Genomic DNA, 21,559 nt, shown 5'->3' with positions numbered 1-21,559 from the left:
GCGAATAGTGGCGAGAAGGATTGAACGAAATACAGTGAGGGGCAAAAGTATTCGTCTAGTGACAACGAAGATCTATAAAGGTGTTGTATGTTTCCCGTGTTCCCAATTATATTTAAGTACCCTCAGTGATGTTTGGGAATTTTTGGCAGTGGTAGATTCTATCTATTCTTCCTTGAGAGAAATGTTTTTGTGCAGTACTATCAATTATTATCAATTGTGGCTTCCTGTGAAATAAATTGATCCATTCTACTACTGAATTATTAATGTTATTCGTATATTAATATAATGTTATTAGAAAGTGGTACTAATTTAAGCTTTCCGCTGAACAGAGATGGTATTAAATTCACATGCAATCAAGTGACGCTTGTACACCCGCGAGAAAAGTGTCGCAAGTCAAATATTGTCAATTTTCACCTTATCGAATACAATATCTTCCAATACGTAGTTCCATCATCCAGTAAAATGTCACAAGTCCAATACTTCAAGCGACATGGTGCTAGTGTCACTTTGTTTAACATATGAAGTGCTACGTGAATGAATCAGTTTCTTTTCGTTCTTCTGACAAATTACACGTTGTCGATTTCTGACAGTTTTCTTGCAGGGCTGTCATATGTATTAACCAAATCCTTTTAGTATTAGGTGTATCAATAAAGAGCCCATAATTTTTTGTGAAACTCTGTATTCGTTTCGAAATAATTCCAATACCTGCGTTATTCCATCAGCCTCCATCACTTCGACTAACCAGAAGATCGAAATGACATTCTGAACCTAAAATGTGTTGCCACAATATTGTAACTATAATGAATTACTTATTGGTACACCTAATAATTATGTACTTTTTTATGCAAGTGTTACTTTATAAATAACGATTATACAGACCAAATCTAAAAGCTTTTGACCACTAAATTTGTAATAAATCTGCAAGAAACTCATAGGAAAAATTGTTTAATAGAGAAGCTCAATTGTGTTTGCGCAAAGGATTCAGACGCAATTATTGATACAAAAATACATTTCTTTTACCTCGACGTGTCTAGTCCATACGAATATACTTTTGCCGGATACTGTATCTCGCAAACGACAAACTGTTATAACGAAGTGAAAAACTCGAGAGGGAGAGAGAGCGAGTAGTGGCGCGCGCGTGAGTGACGACACGAGAGAGGAAGCCAGCGACCAGGGGGAAAAAACGTGAAAATATGCCGTCGGCGTGATTTTCGTGCAGGGAAAATGTGTCAAATTCGCGCGCGCTTCGTCCACCGTATTCACCGAAACTCGTTGGAAAGGGAAAGATCGTTTGTGACGATGGGAAGGATAGCGAGTCGCGTTTGTGTGTGGGCGAGCGCGTTCGCCTGGCTCAAAAAACTACGCGTTCCTGTTCTGTTTGAACTCGACGTGGTTCATTGTTCCCGAATTATTCGAAATTTCTCGGCGACCGTTCATTACAAGTAACAATCGCAGCCACTCCCAGGCTGCGCGAACCTTTTCCACCGTGGCACTTGTGGATTTTCGCGTGATAGGATCGTGTCGCGTTTAAAACGATCCGATATCCCTCTGTGTTAGAAGATCTCTGACACCTTTTACCTTTCTTTCTCCCTCTGACAATTTTCATTGGAATTTCAGTTCAGAGATATTACTCGACGATGTCATCGTGTAAATTATGTTTAGGCAATCATTGTCATTAATCACTGGATAATAGAGGGAAATACTTGAAGAATTTTCGAAAGGGAATCGAATAGAAGTCTGAATAAGTAATGGAGTAAGATTGGTGTTTTACCGATCGTTGTTTCGTTTATAATATGTACTTTCTAAATTATATTTAACTTCAGTTTTATCACTTTTCAGTATTACGTTTAGCGTTGAGTAGTATCGACTGAATGTTACTCAAAACAAAGACAAGGTAGGGTTACATCCAACATATTGTCACCGCATGTACCATATTCATGATGTTCCGAGTCCTGTGGTTACAGATGCATGACATGCATGAATGTTCCATGCATGCGCAAACTAAATGGTGACAGCAAAAGTATGAATATTTATAGAAGTATAAAATCATAACACTCACTTATGCCTGACAGATATGATTTCCGAGTTCAAGACTTTCAAAGCCATACTGTCGCTACGAAATGTGACAAGTAAATAAAAAAAAATTTGTAGCAATTTTTTCTTTCAAAAGCCACGTCACAATGACCCGTTCTACAATGCCGTTTCTTCAAGGCTACTCCTTTTACGTCGTGCGGGAGTTCAAAATCGAGCTAATCATAAAAATCCATTAAAAGTATTTTTCTTATTCCGCGCGCATGCATCCATTCCAGTGGTGGGCGTACAAGGGGAAAGAGGGTAGAGAGAAATAGGACGTAAGGGTAATCGATAGTCAACACGGAGATAACGCGGCGTCTCAGCGTGCCTCGGTGTGTCTACACTTGTCCTCCTTCCGACTCTCGAGAGTTGAAAGCATCTGGCGGATAGTGGACACTCTACTTAGCGGAGAAGATGGACCACCGAGGAAAGTAAAAGGTGGGTCGCATGGACGGGCCAAGACGCGCGGTCCTCGAGTGTGTACCTATCGGCCCTTTTACATACATTTCAATCTGAATACGAGCCGGCACTCGTGACAAGAGGAATGCTTTCAAGGAAAGTGCCGATGACCGCGCCGCCGACCGGCCAGAAAATCACGAGTTGCCATTCAACAATGGCCCCTGTCATGCACGAAACTGTACGATATTCGGTGAATTTTTACACGTGATATACCCACAAAATACAAATTTTCTACGTCGTTATAAATGGGAGAAATGAACATTTATCGTATTTAAGATTTACAGGAACGAGAGGATCGATGAAAGCTTCACGCTGAATTATAGAAATGTGAGAAGCTCGTACGAATTCAGTGAACTTTGCGTAAATCGTGAACGTTTGCTAGAACGAAAGGGAGAGGAACGTGCGAACGTATTACATAACGTTTATATCCACCCTTTGATGGGTGGAAGGTTCAACTTCAAAGGATACAAGCCGTACTCCGAAGTTTGACTTCTGCAACGCCACGGTAGACACTATTTGAGAAACGAAGAATCTCTCTGACACTGTAGGTTTGCCTTACTCGCTGAAATCGTAGTTTGTACAGCAATGGAAAGTAGAGGGGGCGGTGAAACATTTAAAATTGAATTTTTATTCGTGTCCATTCCGAGCAATAAAATCGTATGGATAGAGAGTGAGAGAGAGAGAGGGAGAGAGAGAAAGTATATTAGGCGATTGATTTTTCGCGTTATTATTCTCTGTATTAAAATCGTTCGTTTGCTCTCACGATGTATCGAATCCTGGGAAATTTTATTCGTCGAACGTAAAATTGTAAAATGCATTTTACTGTCGCTCAGTAACAAAAAAAAAGTTGTAACATATCCGGCCTTTCTGAAAAGTAATTACAGTCACTTTGTTTGCAATTTTTTGCGAAATTACCATGCGCCAGAAACATTCATATTAATTCAGGAACTTCTATTTTCCGTTTTTATTCGTTCCGCGTACACGACTCTGTTCCGAATGCGTTTACAGAAAAAAAAAATGCGTTCGAAAAACATGAAAGCGCTGTACCACGGGAGCTCGTTATTTTTGTTCATTAAAAAACGCTATTCAAACGAACACGGGAGCAGAGAACACTATCAATTTTTTTTTTGTTTTTCAACATACAGAACGGATCTCTGGAAATATTATTACTTTGAATGCCATTAAAACATTTCGAATTGCCTTAACTGACGATCATTCGTACAAATTGTCACGAGTCTTTCTTTTATCTGTGAGTCTAACGAATACCAACGTTAATTTTAAGAAGTATCATTCCCTATCGGTATTGATTTATAATAGAAAATAATCAGCCTCGATTCCAATGAATCATCGAGCCAAACCCAGGTATACGTCGACGAAAAGCGATAAATAATCTTGTGAAACGTCATCGATATCGCCTAGCTGCATTCCTGTCCGTATCACGCGGGTGGCAGCCTTGCCTCAGACTTAATTACCTCTTAAATTCTGCATCAGCAGCGTGCCGTATTCATTACAGCTTCCCGATTAAATTCTTCCCAAGTTCCCAGCGACCGTTTACCAGTGCTCCTCTGTGATTTTCCCCCTCTCCCTCGCCGCCCTTCCATGATCTCGTTCTTTCACGATCAGTCTCGGGCAAAGAATAAGCTGTCCCGTTAATCGATACGAAATACCTCGTTCACCCTCGGAACAAAACCGATTTTACGCGCGTTGTTTTTCCATCGTAGAGACATTGTCGACATTTTCCAACGCGCAAGATTGCACGCCGCGAGACAGGGGTGGAGGTGTCTGTGTGTTCATCTTCCAGCCCCCTGAACGAGAAGTTCGGCCGACAGAGAAATGCAAAAATCCGTGCAATCCCAGGTCTAAAATAGTGAAACGTTTGCGATGAGGAATGCAGATGCGATGCCTGGGAGCTTGGGGCTAGCGAGATTGGCAATTTGTTATGGAGCCGCCGTGGGCCAACGAGAGGAGGCCGTGCTCTTCTCCGGTTCGCCAGACGGCGAACGCGTGCGGGGCCGCGCCTTTTTCCGCTTGAAAACCGGTAACAGCCAGTTCAGACCATAAAATTATAAAGATATAATAGATTTATATAATCTTTACAAGTCTATGGTTCAGACGATACAGTTTTTTGACCGATACGGTAATTTCGCCGAATCGGTAATGAAGCAGCGTTCACACGATTCCGTATTATCACTGAAATTCAAACTTACGTATGCGTACTTCTTTTGTTTCCACGTGTGAATGCTTCTTTCGTCTATTACAGATTCGACAAAATTACCGAATTGGTAAAAAAACCGTATCGTCTGAACTGAATGCAATCCGTTTCGCGCCATGCACCGGCTAACCACGTCGGCGTTGGGCCACACACCGTATCCGATCGGCGAAAGGAGAATCTACAACGGCGCGCAACGTTACGAGGGTAAATGGTAAGAAATAGCGGGGCTCCGCGGCAGGGCGGAGAAACTCTTCCGTCGTTATCGCGCTCCGTTCTGCGGCGGTCGTGTTACGTCGTAAACAGCTCGCAAATAATCAGAGCGAATGGGAATTATTGCCCGGGAATGTGCATCGGGGTTGCACCTTGCTCCCCTCCCACCCCTCGCCAACTCAGTTGCCTCTATCGTTCGGTCTTGCTCTTGCCTCGCTTCTTCTTTCGAGGGAAAACTTTTCGTATAACGCTCGGCGACTTCTGCGTGCCGCCGCTCGCGAAATTATGCGCTCGTTTCGGCGAACGGATAAAGGGAAAGTTTTACTCGGGGGCGCGTGGAACGTGCCGGCTGGAGTGAACGAGCGAACACGACCGATCGCGGGGCACAGTCGAACTGTCTGGCTCGGGTCTGGGTTCGGTGTGAGCATCAGCTGCGATATTTCGGAAGAGTTTGTTGTTTTGCTGGATGATGCCTAATGGTTACTTGAAGATATAACCGGTGGATATGATACAGTGTGGTCGTATGATCGACTTGTGAGTCCTATTGAACGGAAGAAAGGCTACATGTCGGCGCTCTAGTTCTTAATTTCTTCAATAGTTTCTAAACTGAGAAAACTGTGTTTAATGTTTACGAAGTTTAATATTATAGAAGCAGGAAAGTAGTAAAATAATTAAACACAGTGTAATATCTATTGAATGGATATTTATTACAATGTTTAACAAATTTTTATCCTATTGTCAATATAGACTTATTGTTGCTAGTATTTGGTTAGTAAATGAATGAAATCAATTTGTGAAACAGTTGAAGAATGCGCCTCTTAGGTAGAATAACCTATCGCGTCGAACGTATTTCACGCGGTACTTGGCCTGTATTTTCAGCAATTACCACCAACGAAAAAAATTGTGAATTTTCATTTATCGCGTAAAATATCTTCGTATATATAGATCCACTATCCAAAGAAATATCGTAAGCTGAAGTTCAGTACGTCAAGCGAGATAGCACTATTGTCACTTTAACACGTGAAACGCGACGTAATGAATCAGTTTCTTTTCGTTCTCCTGAAAAATTACACGTTTCCGACTTGTGACATTTTTCTTGCGGCGATGTGATGTATTATTCCTTGTTTGATATTGGTAGCTAACTACAATTTTTGTACTAGCAGGAAAAATATGAATCTTTCTTGAGATATATATTGTTGTAATTTCGTTTGAACTAAAGAAATGTAGCTATACCAGATGTTTCGAAGAATTCAACAGATTCAGTAGAAATAAGAAATATCCCAACGGTAGTAGACTGAATCTAGAGTTTTCCCGTCTGTCAACCTAAGCAGCAGGCGGACGTGTCATAAACTTAGAGGTTTCCAAACGGCAAGATAGAAATTAGTTTTACTGTTCTTGGGAACCGGGTTTTCCCTGGACAGAGGATTCGTGGCTTAGAGGAAACTCCGTGAAGCTGTTAAAGTTTCATCCGACATCGAACATAGGGTTCCACACACCCTCTCTCTGGGCGAGGCAGATCAGAAAGGTAGTGGAATTGCTATGAGTAGAATATTCGCAAGCTAGAGTTACTAGTTACTCTTCAACTTTTGAAGCGGTGTTTTGCGTAACGTTTCTTGGAGTAAAGATACGGCCACTGAAGTTCCCAAATTAAGGTTGTAAAGTGTATTCCGATCTTTCCTACAAGTTTACAGTTTTTTCCTGTCCGCAATAATTCAGAATTCATATTTAACATGAATATTTACACAGGCAGTTTTTTGTGTAGGTCGTAATATTGGTTCATTACAATGTTCTCGATAGATTTGTAACATATTTATTTAATTCTAATGCAACAGGATGAAACGTGAACAAAGAATAGTAATAAATAATGAAAGGAAAATTGTAAATTATTAATATTAGTTAAATTTTATCGAATGTTAACAGGCCATTACTCCAAAACGTTTCCCAGATATTTATAGCTACGATGCTGTCTAGACGTCTGAGAGGTTCGATACTTGTTTTCTGGTAATGTGGCTATCCTCGTAACCGTCAATAAGTCAGCTAAAAATGTCCCGCAATATTTCCGTTCCTTCGGTTAATTTAATCGGGTAGGTACTCGAAAGCGTCTACGACGATGTCGTCTAATTATTTTCAAGAGACTATTTTTTGCGACCAACCTGTAGTTTCACGAAATTTCCCAGACGTCTTGGAGGCCGGTGCTACTCGATCCTGTTGAAATTAGCCCGAAGATTCCGAGGGCGATCCAGTTAGCAACGGTATTTGAGGAGATAAGTATGCTCATTCCTGCACGCTCGAGAGTTGTAAATTCCGAGTTATGAATGCCCAGAAGGGACCAGTGTCTTGAAAATCGTTAAAAAAAAACCTTGTTCAGACGTTGCGAGAGCAATCGATATTGTATACAACCACGGTCCATTCTGTGTATGGGGCACAGAGATTCGAGAATTCTGGGAGGGGCGCCATTAAATTGACGCGATTGTTGAATACTTCCTGCACACCTTTCATCTGATCAAGCGACGTCCAGCTTATGTATTAGTTATCATACTCTCAGACATTCACCCCCTCAAACACTTGAGTCGCGTGTGCAACCCTCCGCGCTGTGCGGAGTCTTGGGCAAACATTTACATTCCTAACCTACATGGCCGATTCCTCCGTACGTAATGCATCTGATCGCATTTGGTTTAATCCCCGTATCTTTGACCGCAGAGTGCATATTGGTATTTCGGAAGTGTGTCAGATCCTTGCCTGGGATGTTGATCCTTTTCCCGGTTAACTACGGGATCGAGCTTGTGTCGATCTTGTGTTTCAAACAGAAGCGAAATACGACGTACGTAACCTCAAATATCACGGGGTTTCCGATCTGAAAAATGTTTGAACTCGACTGAGTGTATACAGAAATAGTCAGACGAAGCTATAATCTGGTAGATCTATTCGATGTCCTCCTGGTAGCTCGAACGTAGATAAAAAGAAGTTTCGACCGCGGACTCCGCATTAATGAATCGTTCGAGATTTTTCGTGGCGGTCGGGAAGACAGCTACGCACGGTTCCGTCGCGATGAAGCTTTATGAAAGACTCAAATATTAAATTTCATCAGGCATCAGCGGCCAGAGGGAGAAACGGACGAAAAGAGAACGTGCGGGGCCGAATCGACGAAACCAATACCGTCGGCGCGGCGGAAAAAAAACCGGTCAGAGGGTAAGGGGCGCGCATGACGTTACACTCGAATAAACTAATTTTCTTCGACCATACCCTGCCAATTTATCGAGGAAAAAAGAAGCCAGAAATCCGGACGATTGGGTGACTTTTGCGTTAGGGCGGCTCGAGGGAGGCAGAGGACGTGCGGTGGAGCTCCGCTGACCGCGGTTTTAATTTCCTTTCGATATCCAGGGCTCGCGAAGGTTCTCTGTTTCCTCCTCTCTTGCTCTATTAATTCTGGATACCCTTGCGGCTGCGTTATTTTATACCCTCACCATAGAATAGCCGCGATTCGACGGCGAGAGGGGCCCTGCTGATCCCGTCGGATGACTGAAAACAACGCGCTCGGTGAAATGAACGCGTCTGGACGCCGACCGAATATCCGTGCTCTCCTCTGGTTCCGAGGTATTTTTCCTATAATATTTTCATCGAGATAGATATATGGGGACGAATTCATTATTCTTTGGAACGCGTTTTTTTTATACATATTCTATGGTTCATTCGCGACGTATAATGTTTACTACCGCAATTCATTTCGCGACTCGTCGAATCTTCAATTTATGGATTTGTAAGTGTAATTGAAGATCCACTTACGAACAATTCGATATGCAAGATCCGGTTGAATAATATGTGAAAAAATAAGAAAAGCTTTCGAGGAAATCGACTTTGAATATCTGCTACGTGCGTGCAATTGGATGGGACTTGGCTAGGCGTCTGGCCACTGCATTCCGTTTCTACTTACTACCATGACGTAAGGCGCGTTTCAGGTTAATTTTCAAATTCGATTCCCTCGAGAACTAAGCCGAGAATGACAAAATTTTATTCTATACTTTTTTCTCCTTTTTGTTTCATAAAGAAATTGTCCGTTGAGTTAATAAATACACAAATAACGATTGGCAGTTAGAGCCAAATTAAATTCCTTTTATCATCTAGAATCACTTCTCCTATTCTATATCGTGTTGATAATGTGTCTCAAGTTAATTGTAAGTGCACCTAAGCTTAATCTTCTAATAAATCGGGTTACTTTAAAGGTCATTGACAAGAAGCTTCTGAATATTCAGCCCTTTTGTTGAATCAGAGAAAATTATTCTTGGAAAATAGACAGCCCAGTCGCTCAGTCCAGGAAGAACGAATTAGACAACGCTACTTAGCGTTCGCGGGAGCTGTTGACAAATATGAGCGACAGCGTGGAGCAATGTAAATGTTTGCAATGTATTACGGGCCGTGTACCGCTCCTATTTCCGCAGTCATATAGATGGCGGGAGAGGGGACTGTGTACTCGTTTCGATACGGCCGCTTTATGTATTACAACTGCCGCCATAAACTGGAAGCAACTGCCGATCTATTAACCGATCCATTGGCCGCGCCCCGTAAACACAGGGGGATTAACAACTGTCTAATCAGAATAAAAGTTCGTTGAACCTGAATGGCCCCCCGTTTACAACCTGTGCTGCGGTACTCGCAACGAATACACACGGACGGTTCGGTTAGCGTTGTCTCAGTGTTACGTAATTTATTGCCCCGTGTTTCGGTAAAGGCTGGTGGTGGTCGATTTCGAGATATAAACCGTGTTCTCTGTTTAATTAATATTGCAAGAACAAGCTAAAGTTACCGAAGCATCAGAGTTGCGTTAACGAAGCGTCTATTCAATTTGCGATTGTTGAGTATTCGTAACGTAAATTCTCATTATTAATTCTGTATACAATTCCGTTCCTCTCGATAATAAACCTTGTGGGCGGCCCTTGTGTTGAAACAATGTGCTCGGTTAACCCTGCAAATTATTCTTCTCGCAAAATATACCGAAATACGAATTTCGAGAGTCCAGAGAAACGAACAAGTAAACAACACGAAAATTCACCGAAGAAAAGTATGTACATAGAGCACGATCGAAGAGGGATTCGACATCGATTCTTTCGCGCCTTTTCGTGGGGCGACATTAGAAGCGAAAATAATTACCAAAGCATCGAGCAAGTAATTCAGAGCACGGCGTATTTACGTTGTCATCGTTCGACGCTGGGAAACGGCCGGGCAATCGAGCCGCAGCGGTCGGACGTCATTGTTTGCCCATTCCCTAAGGCTAACCACCGTCACCCGCAATATTACAGAATTACTACATGCCCAGCTCCCTCCCCCTTTCTCCTCCACCGTTCGTCTCTCGTTCTGTCCAATATCGTGTACACTACGTACGTACATTGGCGAGCCCCCGTCGCCTCCAATATTAGTTCCGACGCCGCCGCGGAAATTGCATTGATAATGCTAATTAAATTGGTTCGTTTGTCAATTGGAGGTATAAAGCATGTGTCTGGCTATGTAGTTTTCGAGAATTATCCCCTGGCCGCAGAGAGCTGTCTACCTGGCCGTAAAGTGCCACGGCGAACGGCCACCTTTCCGAACTACCACCCCCTTCATTCCCAAACGGTCTGACGGCTTTTAGCTTATGGAATTCTTAAGTTGGAACCGCGACGATGCGACGGGTTTGCGCCCGAAGCTGCTTCATCGCGAGAATATTGAACGCGACACGATGTTATAATAACGGGTACTACGAGCTCTCTGTTCATTCGATTGATTAAAGGAAACGTAGTCATCCTTTGACTGCCTGGCAACACGCACGTATATGCGAAAATTGCTGGATGTTTCTGTGCAAGATTGCATGATTATAGGATATAAATGGAGGCCTTAGGATAGATGGTGCAACTGCAGAAGATGTAAGAATATGTCAAAAATGTATATTTGTTCATCCGATGCTTCGTTTCCAAGGTATAATCTAACATGTGCGTACAGGGTTCCTCCGAAAGTTATGTACAAGCAGCCATGGGGTGATTCTACATGAAAACATAAGTTGATAATATGAAATAATATTTTTCCATTTGAGGGTTGGTTTTCGAGAAAATCGAATTTAAATATTAACCTGAAACTGCGTGTATTCGTATTGGTAGTAAGTAGAGACGGAATACAATGAACAGACGCGCTAGCCAAGTCCTATTCAATTGCACGCGTATCCAGCAGATTTTTAAATTTAATTTTCTCGGAAACGAAGCCTCACATGAGAACATTGTATTGTATATTTTTAACTTTAATAACCGTCGGAACTACCTTGTATATGTATTCGTGCTGGCAGGAAGTAGAAAGGGAATGCAATGACTAGACACGTTAACCAAATCCTATCCAATTGTACACGTATTCAAAGGATATTCAAATTTGATTATATCGGGAATGAAGCATCATATGAAAAAACTGTATTTCATATTTTTGACTTATTTTCGTACGAAGAATAACGTTGTGTCTGGCTGTATTATCCGTGCTGGCCCATTCTGTATGTAGCTCATCTCCAATCAATACCTATATATTTATTACATTTTTATAAGACTATTCACAGCATCGTAATTTAACCAACTCACGTTTCCAATGAATTTCATAACACGTAACGAGAAAAGAAACCTGGGAAACCAGGCAGCTCCATTGGAACTGCAAAGAGGAACGTGATCGTGCTTATTGACATTCGAAAGATTTGTTGCAAGGTATTGAAAGCTGACTTCAAAATTCACCCGACAAAATTACTTCTTACACAGCTGGCAATATAATAATTTTATGTAAAATTTATTCAATACTTGACTTACTTCGGCATGAAACAATATCCTAAAGTCTATCCTCTTTTATAACCCGCGGACCGAAATCGTGACCGCGGGTGAAAAAAGTTGCTGAGAAATACCCAATAGGCTGTAAAAACTGTTCGCGCTAGCGCGAGCTGTTTCGTTTCGTGTCGTTTCTCAGCGTGAAAGTTCTTTATGAAATTTTCGTCGACGGAACCGTGGCGGGTTTCGGCGCGCAGGGCTGGCACGCGTACCGACGTGGCCACAACGAGAGGCGTGTTTTATTATTTCCCGTGTCGCCTTTCATTTCAACTTCGCTCGTTTTTGCGAGCAGGCCTGCGGAATAAGTTTCAAATTGCCGACCGGCGTTTACCAGTCGGGGGACCCGGTCGTTCCTCCATTTAAATAAAAGTTCCGTCGCCCGGATAGAGCTCGTTTAATTCACTCCGCCGTCGCCGCGGGTGTAGTCGACGCTGGATAATAATCGTTCCGACCTGTTTACCCTTTACCCGGTGCGACAACCATCGGGGAACCATAATCGCGGTCGACGACTTTGTTCCGATGGCCTCGCATTAATTGGTATTAGTGTAAGCACCGAGCATCTTGTGCCGCGTAAACTGCGTTCATGTACACGGAAACACAGATGTATTAATATTCGAGGTGTAGATTGTTAGCTTGCGGTTCTCAAAGTTTTCGTGTGCAATTCAGCTGTTTTGTGTAAATTGAGAAATTCAATATTAGGTGTACACCAATGAGTAATTTGACCATTTCTCTGTTAATAATCTGGTAACACAGTAGATATTGGAACATCTTTCTACAATTCTTGTGTTTCAAAATGGAAGAACATTGAAGAACGAGGACGAATATCAGTGAAACCGTATTGGTTCATCGTTTCCTTGAAAATGAGTATTGATTTTTACAAAGTATAGTGACTACTTACAGTGACTACCAAGTGTCCGACCATACCGCAATTTTAACATAACTTTGTCATGCATTCGACAAAAATAGGAGAGCAGATTAGCTTTATGCAAGAAAATTTTTAATATCATCAAATCTGAAGAAACAATGTGTCCTCAATATGGGTATATCAAGAGTTTAATGGTATCACATATTTTTGAAAACATATGTATATTGAAATTACAGTTTGACCAGAAACTTTTGGCAGCCACTGTATATGGGACCTAGAAATATATTAATTCGACTTTCATTCTGTATGTGATTTTCCACTGTATCTATGTCAGTGTGAATATTATTCATAAAGTTTGATAATAGAAGATTTTGATGAAAGCAAAAATTTCACTGACGAATGGTATAGCCTTTTCCATTATAATCATAATTCCTTGAGTAGTCAGCCACTGATAAACAACCACAAAAACACAGTACGTACGTTAATTTGTCTCCCGGAAAATTCTTTTCGCGGCGAGTTGCCGGACTGGCGATTGTATGGGCGCCCAAAAGGGGAACACGTCCCGGCCCGAAGATTGAAAACTCGAAAACAGGGACAAGCCGTGGCCGGAGAATGAATAGTCTTCTGCGCCGCCTTCATTTCTCTCAATCGTTATCCAAGAGGCTGCCTCAAAGCGAGGAACGGACGACGAACAATTACCGCTTGAAATTCCCTCGAAATAAGGTCAGCTCCGGCAATATCCTAGAAGCGATGTCGCCGTGTTTTTCCACCCGTGGATTTATTGAATATCATCGGAGGAGTATGTATCTGTTGTTTTCGAGGGTACGGGGGAGAGAGGAAGAACTGCAATATGTATTCGACCTGCTGCACCGTGAAACTCGCGTACGCCCATTGTCTTCATCCGCCTCCTCTTCTTCTTCTTCTTCTGCCCCCCCCAGTCCTTGTTGTGTCGTGCCCACTAGCTAAATGCGACCGCTCAACAATGTTCCCCGTGACTCGAAATTAGATTTGCTTGGAACGTCAACACGAGCGATTAGTATCAACGCTAGAATTGCCCAGAACGGCGGTAGCTTGGAGGAAGGTAATTGCCCGTGAATTTGTTGGAGATTTCATTGGACATTAGTTACAGTTACGGCTATGACGCTGGATTATAGCTTTTTGTTACGGGATGCGTGATATTGATGAAACCATTGTCATGGTCAGTACGTGGAAATTTCCAAGTGAGATCTTTTAATCGTTTCTGACAGTCCTGTTTCACTTTCAGTAATGTACTCGTCTGGTCGATAAATTCTATTCGTTATTCTGCTCTGAATTTCTAAGCATCTTTTTGTACTTCTAGCGACCGTAAATTCTGACGTGCAGAAATTTATATCAACATCTATGCCCAAGTATTATATAACGCATTCAATTTTCGATCAAAATACTAATTCCTCTATTAGATTCGAATTTCCTAACGCAGAGGTATCCCGTAACAAAGCAATTCACGATTCGACCACCATTAAATCCATCAACGATCCACGCGAGTTGCACCGGCTTCGGTGAAACGAAATATCAGCCTCGAATTCGGCGGAGTCCGTGCTAGCACTGCTACCAGGCCGATATTATTAATTAACGCAGAGCAACGCCAATCGACAGGGCATTATAAGGATTCTGGGCTAACTATTATTAGATGCTGGAACGTGGGGGATGCGGACTGTAAGTCTCAATAATCAACGCCCGCGAAATTGTTCTGTTTCCAATACGACGTGCATTGTAATCGAAAGTAGGCCACCCGCACAATGGAACGGCTCTCGGTCACATTGTACGGATCAATTATTAGCCACTTAAGTGGAATTGCGTAGGCAGCCACGGGAGGCTTACAATACGCCATTTAGGGCGCGACGTGCGTAACTCGAGAGGCATGCACAGAGAATCGGTAATGGCCGCGCGTGAAACGTATCATTTCGTACATGAACTATCTCTCGCGATTGTTCTCCGTCAAATGATGCTGCCGATTCGATCTGCGGCACGGGAAGAGCCCGCGAGACATGGATTTTAATCGAGAACGAGCTACATGAAACGGAAAACAATGTAGGTAAATATGTAGGTATGTACGTAGATCTTAAACAACTGAACACTATCGGTACGTTCTACTACATATTTTAGAAGTGAGAAAGGTAGAAATTTACAAGAGGAAAATTGTAGAAAAATACCCGATGAAGTAGTACAAGGTAAGGAGTATGCTTGCTGTTACCGAACCTTACGTCAAATATCCTTGAATCGGTCGAAAAAATTCTTGAGGACGACCCGGGGAAAGCGAAACTGGAAATCTCATTAATCTGCTTCATCGGTCGGTCTTATTGAAATCAATTTCACCGAGATTCCTAGGAAGAAAAAGAATCAGAGAAAGACGATCTCGTCGAGCGTTTCTCCAGACTGATTCCACCGTTGAATAATAAGTGATCGAATCCTTTTAGTCTAATTGCGGGACCAGTAAAACAACAAACGCCCGCGGCCCGCGGGTTTGTTACGCGTAAAATGCGATTTAGAGGATACAAGCGACGCTTAATGTATTTTCGTTGATCGTAAAATTTGTTTTCTCTCTCTCCGTTGCAGAGTGAATCGGAGTTTAATGTATCGCGATATATTAGAAGGTTCTGTACTCGGTGCGCTTCTGTAAATGTTATCAATTTATTGAACGTTGGACTATTGTTTGAGAGCCAATTGTTCCTCCTAGCGGATGCATCGATTATTTACCCTGAGTTTATAGGACGTTTGTCGGAGGAATTATATCAAGTTGAACGAAAAATGTACAAAACGACTCGGCTACGATGACATGATGTTTATTTCGAACACTTTGAAATTCAGACAGAAGTCCTGATAAATCTCTTGGAAGAGGGAATCATATGGATTTCATTGATTTTATTTTCTGTGTAAATTTAATACCAGCCGATTCTCGATTAAAGCATCCCACTGATTGCGTTCCCGAATCCAACGCTAGGAAGCACAAACAAGTACCCCCGCGTAAAAAAGCGCACTTCGAAGGAATTACACGGCAAAAATCGCGCGCTTGAGTCTCACTCGAAGTATCCCGTAACTCCGTAACCCCTGCAACCCTCAGCCTTCCCCCCCCCCTCCACCCTCACCAGTCGGTCGTTCGGCACAGTTCTCCGCCACTTTTCGCCATTATCGTTTTTCTTTCCGATTCGATCCTCACCCCGGCGAACGGCGACGATATCCGTCGGAATAAGATATTTTTAAAGTGAAGATTATTATCCAGACTCTCATTACGTGCCCGTCTCGACGATAAAGATTACGGAAGTATCCGACGCGATAAAATAGCGCAATTTGCTGCGCCCAACCCCCTCCTTCGGCGCTGAACCACTGCAGCTGCATCATTGTTGCGTAGAAAGAGGGGAAAAAAAAGAGGCGAAGAAGGAAAGAAAAAACTCTAGAGAACAAGGAACAGGAGTCCAAACGGGGGGTGGTTACGAACGTAGACGGAAACGGAGAGAACGGGTAGTAGATAACCAGCTTGATTATCCGGACTCAACCAATCTTCATCATGCAGCTGTTTTTCCCATTCTACGACTACTCGTCCGGGCCCGCGTTATCTCGACTCCTTCGACCTGGAAGAAATTTCCCGTGGAACCGCGTGGCGAAGATCATCCCCGCACATTCTCCCCGCCCCTCTTCGTCTCTTTCTCTCGAAATTAACTGACCTTAACAATCACCGTTCATAAACACCAGGATGAGCCCCCACGGTTCTGTGGCGACCAGTCAGCCAGCCAGCCAGCTAGTTGGCATAGATGGTGGTGGTTCACGGGTCGAGAAAAATCGAGACGAGAACGCTCAGGACACGGGGACTATCCACTCCTACGGAGCTATTTTATCTTAACTGTCGCAGGTTCTCCCGACTCAGCCCGACCTGGCTCTCGGCCTTAGCTGCCCCAGCCATTCGGGGGGAGGATAAGAAGGTAGTTAGTATGAGGAGACATTAGCGGCAGCAACTGGGGCGGTTAAGCTTCTCCCGCGCCTTCCATGCGACCCTCCGCTACCTACCATTCCCATTCCCTTTCCCTCTCGCCCTTTTCAAGCCGTCCCGTTTGTTGCCCTGCGCCCCTACCCCCTTTCCATCCCCATCATGCTACCATCGTCCGTCCACCTAGCCACCCTACACCGTCGGAACCGGTCCCCTCTCCGTGAGAATCAATAGTGAAACGGCAACAGAGGGAGACAGAGAGGGAGAGAGAGTACCCGTTGGCCACGTATTAGATCATAGAATTCTGTCCAGGTTTACATCCTGTCGAACGTGACTACGCCGTTTGGACAACGCGAAAGGGGGAACGTGTTCCCGCTGACGGACGACGAGATCGAGGAGACTGCTGTAAGGAGAATCGTCCCGTCGCTGGTACGACATGCGGGAACGAGATGTTCGGGAGCTCGACACGGAAGGGAGACACGATGGTGTCTGAGCATTCGTGACGAGTCACGGGGACAGGCTTGTCTTAGATAACGGATTTTTGATCGTGTCTTGAACGATTCGGTTCGGTCCTCGGAGGCTTTGATAGGTGGTTATTATGGACAGAGTTTGGTTGGCTGAACAATTCAATTTGTAGCGGAACTTGAGTCGGGTACAGTGGTGAATCACTACAAGACACGCAACAGTATCAGTGTAGAATTGCATCTTCGGCAATGTTAGCTGCAATACTAGAGAAATGCGTTGGGTTAATTTTCATCACGTTGATTGCCAAGTACGAGATAAAACATAGCTGAAACATTGCAAGCAGGCTGGATTATTTAAACATCGTTACAAATTTTTTCCATAAATTAATATCACATCGTAAGTGAAAAGAAGACAAGCAGCCTCTATTAATTCAAATTTTACTAACTAACGTAACTGTTAACTAAGTCACATTTCCGACGGTTTATGACTTAAAAAAGCGACAAAAAATGTGTCTGGTTACGTACGACCTTTTTCACTGTGGCAGTCAATATGATAAATTTTCATATCCGCTTGTTGCGTTTTCTCGTGTCGTATCACCGTTGTGTATCAATGTGGACAAGCAAGCGTTGCATCGTTGCGTATGAAAATGAATCATCTGGTATGAAGGATGAGAGCAATCGTTTTCACTCACAGAAGGTATCAATCTGAATGTAAACAAATGTAAGAGTGCCCATGTGAGAAACACAATTATGTCACCTTAATATTTGACGAAGATTTACGTTCACCATCCTCCAAGGCAAGACCTCGGAGTTGAACCTGAATTATTATAAATGGAACACCCAGCCGAAGAGTCTCGCGACACATTTCTGGCGTGACTGCGAACATTTTCGTAATCCCGATAGCTGTTGCGCAACATCGGTCACGGACTGACAAGTGTATTTTGTTTCGATAGGTTCCTCCCGTGTTTCGCAGCGTTTCCTATCGATGTTGCGGAACCGGTTAGAGAAATATTTTTATGCCTGACGCGACATGGGACCGCGGGGAACATCAGGGGACCCCGAGAACGGCCGGGAATTCTGTCACGTTCCTGTATCGCGTTAGAATTTGATGAAACGTTCGGAAGGCGCACGTTCCCGGGGTAGCTGCGACGTATTTTGACGGGCTTCCTGTTCGCCTACTCCCTTCTGTCCCCTCCCACCCGCCCGCGGGACAACTGGAATATCGTGCGTTGCGTCGTTTCGACGCAAACCCCCTCGGTTCGTCGACAGTGTCCCGCTAAACAAACGCGACGAATATTAAACTTCACTTTCTTTTCCATCCAACTCTGCTCGTCGATGGGTCCGTGATAAACGTTATTTCCGAACGATTGATATCAAACATGTCGATATTTCGTAGCTTCGGTGTCAGCTACGGCTCCGTGGAACGAAAGAAAGAAAGGAGGCGCGAGTAGAATAAGGCGGTGCCGTGTCAGACAGTAGTATAAAAAGTTATTGGCGCGGCAGAGGTTGAATGGGACGCTTAGAATGCGATGGAAAGTTGCCCTTAGTGATTTCTATTATTATATTCCTTTATTATTGTCGTTATGTACGGGGTTCATTGTATGCAGTTTGTTACGTGAATCGAGTAATATCGCGGGGGACTTTTGTGCACGGGGCGAGTTATTTTATCGAGGACGTTTAATGAAACTGAGAATACGATATGAATGAGATTGTACAATGGAATCACTTGAGATGGTTCTCCGAGAATGACTGCATTGTGCGTATTTTTGTATGTCTTTTGTGTGAGTTGTAATAATGTGAATTCGGAAATTTCACTCTATATCATTGTCTGTTTCAGGTAAGTCTGACGATTCTCCGACGAATCCCCTTCAACGCCAACGACGTAAGTGCTGCAGTTAGTATTCATAAACCGTTGATTAGCAATAATCTGGTAAGACGAACAGTTTCTCCGTATACTCGAGTTACAGAGGATCGTTAGATGGTGAAATCATAACTTCTTCCTATTACTTACGTCGACCAGTAGAACAACGATAACTGTTATTTCTCGAAGCGCGAACATACAATTACAAGGCGTTTAATTCCCGAATCATTACACCCATCACGTAGTAAGCATGCCAGAGTACCGTTCGCGGGACGCAATATCTCATAACTTTTTACGAGGAGTCATACGCAATCGGACAACCATTGTGTTTGCCCGAATAACACCTTTCGCAAAATTACGAATCGTCGATCGAATCACCGCGGCTTTCTCCAGGTTTTTCCCTTCCGTAAGGGAGCGCAGCCCTTCCAAGAATAGAACTCACTCTCAGCTTTTCGCCGATCTGTTGTTCAGATACGAGAATGCGTTAACCATCCGTTAACACGCTACCCGGTAACTCCGCGACGCGATACGATACAAGGTCCAAGGCGAATGTTAATTCGAGTAAAATCTCGTATTTTTAAAACCGTGTCGCGCACCAGAACGACGCGATCGTTGTTGCAGACGCACTGAAAATAGCACAGTTACACAACCCGGAATTAGTTATGCCCCAAGGTTCCCGTTCCCGGTTCGTGTTCAACGCTATTCCAACCTTTTTCCGGGCACGAATCGCGGTTATTTTCCGCGTAATCGGGCTGCAAGATCTCGTCGGGACGCTTTATTGCGGGATGACTCGAGGAATTTTTGCATTCCATTAAATGCGACTTGCGCCGATAACGAAATCGGATCGAAAACAGCCGATGTACACACGATCTAGAACCGAGGGCGTCGATCGCAACCTGTTTCGGCCGTCCCATTTCGCGAAAACCCTCGATATAACGGAACCGAAGGACCACAGGTATGCCGGGGCCCCATGATTGATCTACGCGCGCGCGCGCAATCCAGACGCAGAGGTATCTATGGTAATTAATCGAAGGAGAAAACGCGTTTCCGTATTAGGGGGGTGTAAGGTGCGTAATCTTGAGCGAAATTACATTTGTAATTGATTTCGAATTGGTTGCGATGTAACTGCTTGTATTTAATTCGATGCATTGTTCAAAACGAAACATATATAGCATAAGTGGAACATGTAAATTCAACTTCTTGAGTGGAATAGGAAAGGAATAAATGAACGTTTCTAACTGATGTCGCGGAAATAGTTTGAATATGAAACAAGAAATTGAAAAAAAATCAATGTTCAATCTTTTCCTTATTTTAATAAATTAATTTACTCATTTTTAGATATAATGTTCATTCACTGGTGCATCCATTTTATAAATCCTTGATTTCCACAAAAGGGAATGCTGATTTCGTTCAGAAATAGTGAGTTAATTTATTGGTGCACCTAATACAATAAAATCTCTTCCAGAGATTTCTGGAACTTTTGAACTATGACACGCGTATCTTTTCCACAAAAATTTTCAAAATTCTGTCCACAGGTCGTAAATTATGCTCCCAGCATTTGTCAATCGCGCGAAGATTCCCCGCCGGTGACAAACTGTTCCCCTGGTTTTTCGACGACACGCGTCCCGGAAAGCAATTTGTATTATTTAACCCGCGCGATCCGGCACGTGTAATTAAACACAGCGGGCGGGGGTTTATGCTGCAACGAGAACTACACCCGTGTACCGAATTGCATGCTGTAAATGTTGTACGGCTGAGAACCCGATACGAATGCAGAGGCGGCCGCGATGTTACGCTATCCGTAATGAACGAGACATTCAAGCAACAATTAATCTAGTTAGATTTAAAGGTCTCGCGAGTACCTACGCGCGGCACGTCGAGTATGGAAACAATTGTCGTTCATCGGTTTTCCGCCCGGCTATTCCGACACACGAAGTTGAAAACAATTGTTCGCCGCACGCGCGTTTCGTTATTTTCACCGCGGATGACCGGACTAGTATCGGGGTCACGAATGAATTTCAACAACGATTTCTTCCCCCTCTGGGTGATCCACCTTTTCACGTCGAATTCTTTTACGTCCCTCCCTCCCCAACCCCTCTGCCCCGCCGTTATATTAAATAGTGAACGCTATCGTTGCCAAGGTGAACAAGCCGTCGTCGACTGAAAAATTAAAAAGTCGCTCATGATATTGGAATATCGGAAAACCGCAATATTGGAAACATTAGAAATTTACTTCTTCTTCCACCGCGTACTTTTACAATCCGCCAGAGCCCCGCATTATGTATTGCCGAAGAATGGGGAGGTAGAAGGTGGGGTACACCGAAATCAGCTTAAAGTAGCAATAAATATTCTAACGGGCTGGCTTGTTCAACAACCGAAAGACCGTAAGCCGTTACTTCGCCTGCGGTCTAAAAGTGCCCGCAAGAACTGCCTGGAGTTCCTTGACAGCTTGTCATTGTTCGGGGCCTCGGTAATTAATTGTGCATCCTGTTAGTAAAGAGCCCGGAGAATGAATTGGCGCACGATGTCCCTCGAGCGCTCTGTTAGCTTTATGCGACAATTAATTTTACTTTAAACGAGATTGTTGTACTTTCGTAATTAATATTCTGTCCGCGAACGTTAACGTTATATTT

Source organism: Dufourea novaeangliae, unplaced genomic scaffold (assembly GCF_001272555.1).
Source record: "Dufourea novaeangliae isolate 0120121106 unplaced genomic scaffold, ASM127255v1 scaffold49, whole genome shotgun sequence".
Taxonomy (NCBI): Eukaryota; Metazoa; Arthropoda; class Insecta; order Hymenoptera; family Halictidae; genus Dufourea; species Dufourea novaeangliae.
Note: the sequence above shows the minus strand (reverse complement) of the source record.